The sequence below is a fragment of the Ictidomys tridecemlineatus genome, chromosome 11 (assembly GCF_052094955.1).
Source record: "Ictidomys tridecemlineatus isolate mIctTri1 chromosome 11, mIctTri1.hap1, whole genome shotgun sequence".
NCBI classification, from domain to species: Eukaryota; Metazoa; Chordata; class Mammalia; order Rodentia; family Sciuridae; genus Ictidomys; species Ictidomys tridecemlineatus.
In genome coordinates this window covers 42532635-42543516 of record NC_135487.1, presented here as the reverse complement: position 1 = coordinate 42543516, position 10882 = coordinate 42532635, and the positions used below count along the sequence as shown (strand labels likewise).

At 38.4% G+C, this 10882-nt stretch overlaps 1 long non-coding RNA gene across 2 annotated transcripts; it reads left to right on the top strand.

The window, feature by feature from the left end:
* The first annotated feature begins 1407 nt into the window (after positions 1-1407).
* LOC144367713 (uncharacterized) lies at positions 1408-10424 on the top strand. 2 transcript variants are annotated; one of them, XR_013427235.1, is made up of 4 exons: positions 1408-1612; positions 9497-9606; positions 9835-9964; positions 10197-10424. It is a non-coding gene; the product is annotated as an uncharacterized LOC144367713 (long non-coding RNA). The 2 variants fall into 2 exon arrangements; XR_013427236.1 differs by having other exon boundaries at positions 1409-1599.
* Positions 10425-10882: the final 458 nt, after the last annotated feature.

The window sequence follows — 10882 nt, the reverse complement described above, 5'->3', positions numbered from 1 at the left end:
GTGCTTGAACATGATATTTAGGAGGTGGTACATTTGCTGGTGATGCCAAGGCTCACACTATGACATAGGAATAGAGAGGAACGTCACTAGAAGAGAAGTGGTCCAGAATGGGCAAACTAGGGTGTTGAGTGGGTCATCAAGATGTTTTATGCAAGAATGATTACAGTGGCAAGTTTAGGGATAGAAAGTTCAGATTATTTAGAGTGTGGAGGAGGTGCATGCTTTCTCCCTGCTCCGTGAGATACAACATTTTAGTAGAACCAGTGGTCTAGACCTTGAATCCTGTTTCTCATCTCAACCGTGAGGACCCTGGGCAGTCTCTCCCTTTCTTCCGTCTTTTCTTCCTTCCTCCTTGCTTCCTCCCCTCTTCCTTTATTATGTTTGGAATTCTCCTACAGGCTAAGACACCATGCAAGGTAATGGGGATATAGGACAGAGGAAAGAGACAGTATCTGCCTCATAAAACAAATATTGGAGACAGAGGCAATCCAACCACTGGACAAATATAAAATTATAAAATGTGAAAATGCTGCGAATTTAAGTATTAGTGGGTTTTAGTCCCTACAGCAAGAGGATCTTTCTTCATAAAGGGGATGGAAGAGAGAGTGAGGGAAACTTTCCCTGAGGAAGGGATATTGGACATAAAATCCTGAAAGATGAATAGGAATCATGAATAGGATTAGGAGGTGAGAGCAGGAGAGTTGAGGACTATGTTCCAGACCTTGGACCAGTACCTGCAAAGTCCCGGGGTTAGAGGGAACTTGCTCTTTGGAAAAACTGACCTGTTTGTGTGTGGTTGGGAGTTTACAGAGCAAGGGCTTGCAAAGGGAATGGAAAGTGGGGGTAGAGGCCAGACTTTGCAAAGTTAATTAGGTTACATTAAAGACTTTGGTCTTTAACTCAGAGCAATAGAGAAAATTTGAAGGGATTTGAATAAATAAGTAACACAATGATATCTCTGCTAAAAAAAAAAGAAAGAAAGAAAGAGAAAGAGAAAGATCATTGAGACTGCGTGAAAAACAAATTGGAGACCAACACTGTTGAAAACAGAAAATTATTTGTAGCCAAAGGTAATAATAGTAGAGGTGAGAGATGAACTTTTACTTGGAAATAAAGATGTAAATAATAATTGTGGGGTGTAAATAAGTGAATGATTTGAGCAATAGAAAAATAGATAGGACTCCATGATGGTATAAACAAAAGGGTTTGATGGAAAGGGAAGGACCCAGGGTTATGGCAACTTCAAGACCATGGCATCTCTTCAAGGTTTAATTCCTCAGTCAAAAAAAAAAAGTGTGAAAATATTTTGTAAATATGCTATTTTTATTATCTGTTGAAATATTCAAGAGTGAGCTAATTGTTACATGGCCTGTTTCACACAATAGATGATAAGATCCTTGAGGACAGAGACGAAATATAAATTGCCACCTGTGTGTAATTTATTTGTTGCTGTACCCATCCTACAGTAAGTAGTGTTGGACCTTGACCTCTCCCTGTTGGGCCTCATGCTGCAGGAGGCTGGTCCCTGAAGTCTGTCTCCTAGGCTCCTGCACCAACAGCTACCTTCAGGATGGGCTTCCCCCGTGAGAAGAACTGGGGGTGAGATTGGAAGGTGGGAAGAAGGAAGGTGCTGTAGTGTTTCTTCTCTTTGTGTGTTGGGTAGAGTCTTCGGCCAGGCTTTATCTCCCCCACAGCCTTTGACTGATGATGCTTTCTGTTTCAGCCAGGTGACCTGGGTTCTTGGGCAGCCCTCTGATTCCTGACCCTCTAAGGTTCCTTGGGGTGTCCTGTGTGGCTTCTTATTCTTTTATCACCTTTGTAAGAAAATCCTTATATTAACTTTTTTTCCTGTTTTAGATACTTAGAGCAGTTTTGTTCAACAGGTTAGATCTGAGCTGCGAGTGGTGGCACATATCTGTGATTCCAGCCTCCAGCTCCTGGGAAGGCTGAGGAAGGAGGATTGCCAAGTTAGAAGCCAACTTGGGCAACTTAGTGAGACCCAGTCTGAAAACAAAACAAAACAAAGCAAAACAACAACAACAACAAATTTTTTAAAAAAGTGAGATTCTGGCTGATGTACATACAAATAAGCCGAATTTTATTAATTATCAAATAGCATTTTTTTCAACAATGTAGTTTTTATATAAACTTAAAAAATTATAAAAATGACACAAATTCAGAGTTGCAAACAAACAGAGTGGTATCTATTGTGATTTAGCAAGAGCAAAGTTAATTATATTTTTGACTTTATTTTTTCAGCTGACAGAGCTTTAGAGTTGAAACAAATGTTGTCACTTAGTGTTCTTTAAATAGTATTTAGCTAGTTTTAATTTGAAGAGAAAACATTCTTCAGTAGAGACAGGGACACGACTCATCAAATAATAAAATAAACAAGTAACATACTTTGGAAAAACTTGCTATTATGTCATAGTATTACATGCCATCTTGGCAATCTTATGGATCGTTTTAATTTTTTTTTTTGTTTCACTTGGTAATGGTTTTATATAAAACAATGATATCATTGGCAATGATTCTGCTATGTTGTTTAAAAATTTTGGAGTCCTGTTGCTTATAATTGTCTATTTTTTCCAAAATAATATTATTAGTTGATTTCTTATGCAATCCTTGGTTTATTGAAAATGTATATGATTGCTACTATATTTTCTTTAAAAACAAAATATTTAGATGTAGAACAATTCTTTGATGGTTCTCCTGTGAGCATTATTGACATTCTCAATCTACTTAAGAATAATTTAGTCAGATGAAATTTGCACAACAAAATTAATCAGTGTAAAGTGAAAGAGTTTAGTGGTATTTAACGCATTCACAATGTTGTATGACCCTCACCTCTATTTAGTTCCAAAAAACATTCCTGTCACTCATTAAGCTCTTTCTCCCTGTCCCTTCTGTCCTGGCCCTCGGCAACCTCTGATCTTCGAACTTTCTCTGTGAAGTTAATCATTCCAGATATTTCATGTTGTTGGAATTATGTAACATGTAACATCTCTGTCTGACTTCTTTCACATAACATTAAGTTTTCAAGGTTCCTTTATTTTGTAGCATGTATGAGTACTTCATTCCGTTTTGGGGGCTGAATAATAACCTGACTGTGTGTACAATTTGTTTTTTTATCCATTGATGGATATTTTGGAATGTTTCTACCTTTTGATTATTACAGAGAGTGCTGCTAATTATTTTTATGTGTGCATGCACTTGTCTGTGTACCTGTTTTCATTTTATTTGAGTATAGACATAAGAGTAGATTTGTGGGGTCATATGAAAATTTTATGTTTAATTTTTTGAAGATCTGCTAAATTATTTTCTATAGCAGTGAATCATTTGACATTCCTAAAAGCAATGTAAGAGAATTCCAATTTCTCCACATCCCGGTCAATACTTGTTCTTTGCTTCTTTTTAAAAATAAAATTATCATAGTCTTACTAGTGGGTGTGGAGTGGTAGCTCATTGTGGTTTTGATTTGCATTTCCCTGATGACTAATGGTGTTGATCATTATCTCATGTGCATGATGGCCAGTTTTTTCACCTCTTTGGTGAAACTGTCTATTCTATTCATTTTTCTCTTTTAAATAGGGCTTTTTGTCTTTTTGCTGTTGAGTTGTGGGAATTCTTTAGATATTCTGAATACAAGACCTCTATCAGATATATTATTTGCAAATATTTTCTCCTACTCTATAGATTATCTTTGCATTTTCTTTTTGCTGTTTTTTGATAAGAAAGGTTATTAATTTTGAAGAAGCCCAATCAATTTTTTTCTTCTGTCATACACTTTTTTGGTGACCCATTGCCAGATTCAAGGTCATGAAGATCAACTGATTTTCAGTGCTTGTAAATTTATACATATATATATATATATATATATATATACACATATGAAACTTTTTTCATATATATGTACATATATATGTAACTATATGCTTACACATATGTGTATTGTGTGTCAGTACACATCCACGTATATGTGTGTATATGTTTACAAAGCATTTTTTAACTTATTGAGTCATTTGATCTTTTTAACAATGTGTTTAAGGGGCCTAGGTTGTAGTCATTATGTTACTTTTTGTTGTGGTTGTTGTAGATGGACAAGTTATTTTTTTTTTTTACATGGTGATGAGAATAGAACCCAGTGCCTAATGTGTGCTAGGCTGTCTATTTTAACTCTTAACAAACTCTGAACTTTAGGGCTGGGGGTGTAGCTCATCAGTAAAGCACTTGCCTGGCATATGCAAAGCCCTTGATTCTATCCTTTACAACACACACACACCAAAAAAAGAAAAATCTGAACTTTAAAGAAGCAAACTTCTGTCAAGTTCTTAGGAATGGTAAATGGCTAGATGTAAGATACAAATTCCAGCTGGTCTGACTCCAGTCATGTGTTTGTCCTATCAACTTGGCCCATGAGAGAGGCTCAATATATTTGTTGAATGATACAAAACAGAGAAGAGAGAGAAGAAAACCAGACTTTTGTTGTGTCTCTACTCTGTCCATAGCTTTGTTTGTTGAGGTGCTTTTACCTGCATTAGCATAGGGCCCTCACAGCATCCTAGAGTACGAAGTTGACATTCTGACTTCATGTTGAGCAAAGTGAGTCTCAGAGAGTTCATCATTTACTGGGTATCAAATACGGATAGCCAGTGTCAGAGTCCTTGGTTAATCCCAAATTGGTGTGAATCTTTGTGCTAATCCAGCCCTGAGGGGAGAATCTAGTGGTGGTACAGTCTTGTTTCAGATGGATAATCATAAAATAAAGCCCCCAAATGGGATGTGGGATCAATTTTTCTCTTCTACATCCTCCATCTCTTATGTTTAATGAACTCTGACTCTCTGTTCTCACTCTCACCCTTTGTTCCCTTAAATAATAAGCCCTGCTTCAAAAAAAGATCAACCCCTTAACCAATGTCCTTTTCCTGACACCCCCCCCCACCCCACAGCAATGTGGAACTGCTTCTCCCAGCTTTTAAGCCTCCAGATTCCGCTGACCTGGTGCAGTCTGCAATTCTCCCGGCCTCCATGGATCCTCATCTGGTATTTAACAAGCCCCTCCCACCCCTGCACTTGGCACACAGACAGGAAATTAAGGACTAAGAGAAATCCACTTCTGACCTTTAATTCACTGTTTAATAAATGCATTCAGAGGAACTTGAATGCTCTATGCTGGGCCCAAGGAAAGACAGGGTAATGATCCTTTGAAGGAAAATCCTTCTTTCCTCATGTACTGGGTTGTCAACCCTCAAAGTAAATCCAGGGCACATCTGTATTAGAACTTACCCAGTGCCCAACGAATTGTAGGTGCTCAGAGGATTGACTCTGCCCAGTTAATTGTCAAAAGTGAATGGTAGTGCTCTTATCCCACACAGCAGTAAAAAATTAATGATAGATTATTTTTTCTTCTATCAGCTTTTCTTCAATTTTTGGTGCATGTGATATTTTTATTAGATTCTTGGTAGTTTGAGGAAGTACTCTCAAACTTTAAAACAAATTCTTAAAACTTCCTTTGTTTTCTAAAAAATAAAAAGGGTGGGGGAGATTTATGAACTCATTTCATTGCCATGGATATTAAGATGTGTTTAGGGACCTGCCTTGGCTACTTTTCTCTGACCAGCTTCATTCTCAAGCAAGTTCTTATAGCATTAAGATGGCCACCAGATTCTTCAGCTTGTATCTTACCAGTATGGCCATCTCTGCTGAAAGACAATTCTGCTCCTACAATAGTCCAGCCCAAATCCTGGAAATGACTATCATGTGCTCATCTCTGGACCTATCATGGTAGCCAAGATGCTTTTGAACTTTCATTGGTTGAATTTGAGTCACATGTTTTGCCCTGGAACCCAGAGAGATCAGCTCCCTTAAGTGATATAGACCTAAAGTGAAGGAAGCTGCCCACAGAAAATTTGGCTGACATATCCAGATAAGGGAGAAGAGAGAACAGGCAAAAATCAATTGCTCATCCTATATCTGCAATAGTATATGATAACTTAGGAATTGTAAATTTGATACACAGAATTTTCAGTTTGATTTTATGATGTGAGATAAAAGCACATCATTTTTAAGTGTCTCACAATTGGAGCAGATGATGGAGTTTGAATTAGAAGATACACTTGAAAAGATTCTTTTGAGGCCTCCTTTACATACTTACGAGTAAAAGTTGAAATTGATTGTATTCACATTTTGACTCAACCCAAAGCATTGTCTGCTCTCAGTAGACTCTGCAATCCATACACTGTTTACCCTATACTGGATATTGTATTTAACATTGGGAGTAAAATGTCAAGTAAGAAAAATATGCATGTCCCACAGAGTTTATAGAATAGAGGAGCTTGCAAGACACATCTAATTAGCTTATAACTGGTGACTTACTGGAGATGGTGAACTGAAGTAACAGAGTTGCTACATTTCAAAGAATGAATATGCACACATATCCATTTTATATATGAATCTGGTTAATTGCATAAGTCAATCAATGGTATTTGCTTGTATCTATGTTAGACAATTTTTTCATGACCACCTTCATCCTTAAAACCATCCTGCGGTTCCCCTTTCCATGGGAAGTGGGGTAATTGTCCCATGGTCCTATGGCAAGACCATGAGGGGGCCAGAAGTTTACACACATCTAATGTGTGAGATTTCTTAAGATAAAATTCATGTATTGAATGAGCTACAATTTCACTTATGTTATGGGAAATATATACGCATATTCTGTTTATTTATAGAAGTCATTGGAAAAAAATTCTTGGAGATCTGGGAAAAATATGATGACAATGTCACTTACTCTGATTCTATGCCCTTTATAGGTTCCCTAACCATTCCTGGGGCTCCTACCTTGTTTTTTCTTCCCGAGGAGAAATATAACAAAGGGAAATTTTATTATATTGTAAATATAACAAAGGGAAGTTTGCATATGTATATGCACGTGTGCTTGTGGTGACTGGTCTAGAGCTGGCGGAAAATGCTAGACTCAGAGCTTTTAAGCTGCTGGTAGGCAAGAGATTTGCAGCCTATCAGGAAAGTTCATGTGCAGAGGAGGGCAGTGTTGCATGATTGGAAAGGGACTGGACAAAAGTCTTCTGATTTGGATCTGAATCCTGTCCCTATGTTAAATGAATTGTAGTCATTTAACATCATAAATTATATTTGCATTACTAAAGCTGAGAATCCTCTTCCTTGTACAACTTCATGCCTCCCAGCTGTTTCGGGAGCATCAAATGCAACCATGCCTATGACATTGCCGTGGACATGGTAGGCTCCTTTTGCCCTTCACGGCTCTCCCAGTCTGCCTCTGCTTGCTCTCTCTCACACACTGACCTCACCCTTTCTAGCATTCCAGAGGTGGTATGGCTAGCACTTCATGTAAACAAGTATTTTTTAAAGTTTTGTATTCTTCTAGTCTTTTCTCATCCGTTGACTATGTCTCCAGAGTCTCTCACATTCTGGACTCTATACTAAGTGCTAGAGATTTTAAAAAGGCCGTGTGATTTGGGGACAGAGTATGAATTCTGTCTGTACAGCTCTGCGCATTCAGTTTCTTCTCTGTAAAGCCAGAATCACTTCCATGATTTATAGGGACTGGGCTGAGTGCTGGAGGGAACACGTGGCTCAATAAATCAGCCATTATGTTCTTCAAGACATTTTCCCTGCCATCTAAGAGCTCACTGTTTAGCAGCAGAGATAAGACATTTTTTTCAAGATTATTCTAAATCAGAGGAGAGATGAAGTGGCTAGACGAGGCTGACCTCTCTCAGTGCCTGACAGGACAACCAAAGGCACATGGCAGAATGCGGTCAGGAGTTCAAGTTCCAGAGATGCTTCCAAGGGGTTGGGGATCTTCTGGTTTAATATTGTTTGGGCCTTGACTTTTTTTAAAAAAATATGTTTTATTTTATCTATTTATTTATATGTGGTGCTAAAGATCGAACCCAGTGCCTCACATATGCTAGGCAAGTACTCTGCCACTGAGCCACAACCCCAGCTCTTGGGCCTTGACTTTTTTAAATTAGTGAATTTCCAAAGCAAGACATAAGGTAGGATATCTCTTGTGAGCTTGAAGAACATGTACTGATGGGAATGAAAGTGTGCTTTAGTTTTTCCTCAAAGAAAATAATTATAAATGTACGTCTGGGAATTGGATGGGTTAAGGAAGAGTTCTGGTGTTGATTTTACAGCAAATGGTTAGTGTCAGAAAATTACTCATTGGCCAACCTGTGGTTCTTTGGTGGTCTTGTTCTAGTTTGCAGAGCTGCAGGCTCTAGCCCATCAGTATAATTCCATTGTTTTGTTTCAGGTAGAACACATTCTTGTCATTATGTAGCAAACGCACTATAATCAGCTGACTTTAATGTTCTCCAATTCCCTTCCTCACCCCTACCAAATACCCACAGCATAATTGTTTGGTTTCTTTTGTGCATCATAATATCCTTCAAAAAACAACTGGATAGATTTTTAAAAAATGTGGCATATATACACACTGGAATATTACTCAGCAATAAAAGAGAATAAAATCATGGCATTTTCAGGTAAATGGATGGACTTAGAGAAGATAATGCTAAGTGAAGCTAACCAATCCCAAGAAACCAAATGCCAAATGTTTTCTTTGATATAAGGAGGATGATTCATAGTGGGGTAGGGAGAGGGAGCATGGGAGAAATAGGGGAACTCTAGATAGGGCAGAGGGGTGGGAGGGAAAGAGAGGGGGCATGGGGTTATTAATGATGGTGGAATGTGATGATCATTATTATCCAAAGTACAGGTATGAAGACACGAATTGATGTGAAGATACTTTGTATATAACCAGCGATATGAAAAATTGTGCTCTATATGCTTAATAAGAATTGTAATGCATTCCACTATCATATATAAATAATAATAAAAACAGAAAACAACTGGAGCATCATCATGAAATGGAGTTTTCGGTGGTCACTCTTAATATACTGAGTAACAGCCCTCGAAGATAGCAGATCTTAATCCTTGGAACCTATATATCCTACCTTAATTGGAAAAGGGTTGTTGCCAGCATGATCAAATAGGTTTCTGGAGATGGGGACATCATGGATTATCTGGATGGACCCTAAATACAATCACAATGTCACTACAAAAATGCAGCAGAGGAATTTTTAATACAGAACAGGAGGAGAAAGCAATGTGACCACAGAGACCAGAAACAGATTGGAGCTATGCAAAGGCAGGCCAAGAATGCCAGCAGCCACCAGGAGCTGGAAGAGGGGAGGACGATTCTCCCCAGGAGCATCTGGAGGGCACAGAGCTCTGCCAACACCTTGATTTCAAACTTCTGGCCTCCAGAAAGGAGAGGACAAATTTCTGCTTTAAACCACCAAGTTTGTGATAATTTGTTACAGTAGCCATAGAAAACTAAAACCCTCTATCTCCTCTCCCCTAGTAAGCCCACGACTTTGAATATTCCTATGAATACTTAAGCTTTATTTTTAACAAATAGTCTTGCAAAATAAGCCCATTCTCATTCCAGAATGTCATGAGAGAAACCATGTAGGTCAGATCCGGAAGGGCCCTCAGAGACCGTCCAAACCTCAGATGGTGAAGATGAGGAAACTAAGATGTACTGCCCAAGACCGCTCAGTAAGTTCACAGTGCAGCCAAAAAGAAAGGCTGATACAAGGTTTAAGTTCCCTGCCTTGGTCAAGTGGCTCAGCAAGTAGGTAGGAAAGAATTTATTTAAACTTGTTCAATGAACTTGACTGTTTTTTGTTTTTTTTTAATGAATTTTGGATTGGATTTTTCACTCTCATTAATAAAACCCAAGAAACGTTTTGGAGAACAGAAAGAGACAACAACGTTTTCTTCCAGACATAATGATTAAATACGTCTGTCTTGGAGAGAGATCCTTTCTGTATGGCTGTGGTGCAGTGAGTGGGCCCTGGATCACAGGGCGTGGCTTCTATTCTGCCTCTACCATTTCCTAGTGCTGTGAACTTGGGTAAGTTACTTTTTGGAGACTCAGTTTCCTTCGCTGTAGGATAGAGGTAGTAACAGTACTTGCCTGGGACTCTTGTGAAGGTCACATGCTCTATATCAAGGTGTCTTGCCTAAGTGCCCAGCAGTTAACAGGGGTTCCATGTTTATTTATTTATTAATTATTATTATTGTAGAAAAAAATGAGTAGTACCCAACTATGTTTTATTTTTATCTTTTTAACATTTCTTATTCAGATATTTTACAATGACCTTGGAATTTCTTCAGTAATCAGGAAAAGCAGTAAACATGACAAAGGAGTCTGCCTCACAGCCAGTGGAGCCTGTGTGGTGCTGGGCAGCCCTGGGTCCCGCAGCTGCTAATGCTGTTATCAGTCTCTCAGAGCTGAAAGGAATCCCTGGATCTCTCTTCTGGGAAATGCACTGCTATAAAGTTTGTTGAATGAATAAATAAACAAGATCAAAGACTGCTTGTTCCTAGGGAAAGTGAGGTGGATTCATTCCTGTAACCTGACCCCCAGGCTACACAATAGCCTGATGCTTTTTGCAGAACCCTGAGCTGGTGACCAAGAGGCATGCAACGCAATCTCAGCCAAGCCACTGGAAGCTGTGGGATGCAGGCAGATGACCTCTGGACCTTGTTTATTAGTTCATTTAATAAGCAGCTCTCTTATGATTCCAATAGAGTAAAGGATATTAAAGTACTCAGGAGACAGAAAGTGAGTCAAAGGGGGATACTATCATATATGCCTCATCAATTATCAAGTTGAACAAAATGTGCCTTCAGAGTCCATTTCAATTTTGTTCATTCTATACTAATTTTTTCCATTTTAATTCATATTCTCATTAGTTCCCACCTGTCTATTAGCATTTTAGCTAGTCTTCCTGATTCTAGTTTGGCTTTCCTATATGTTTGTGTTCTA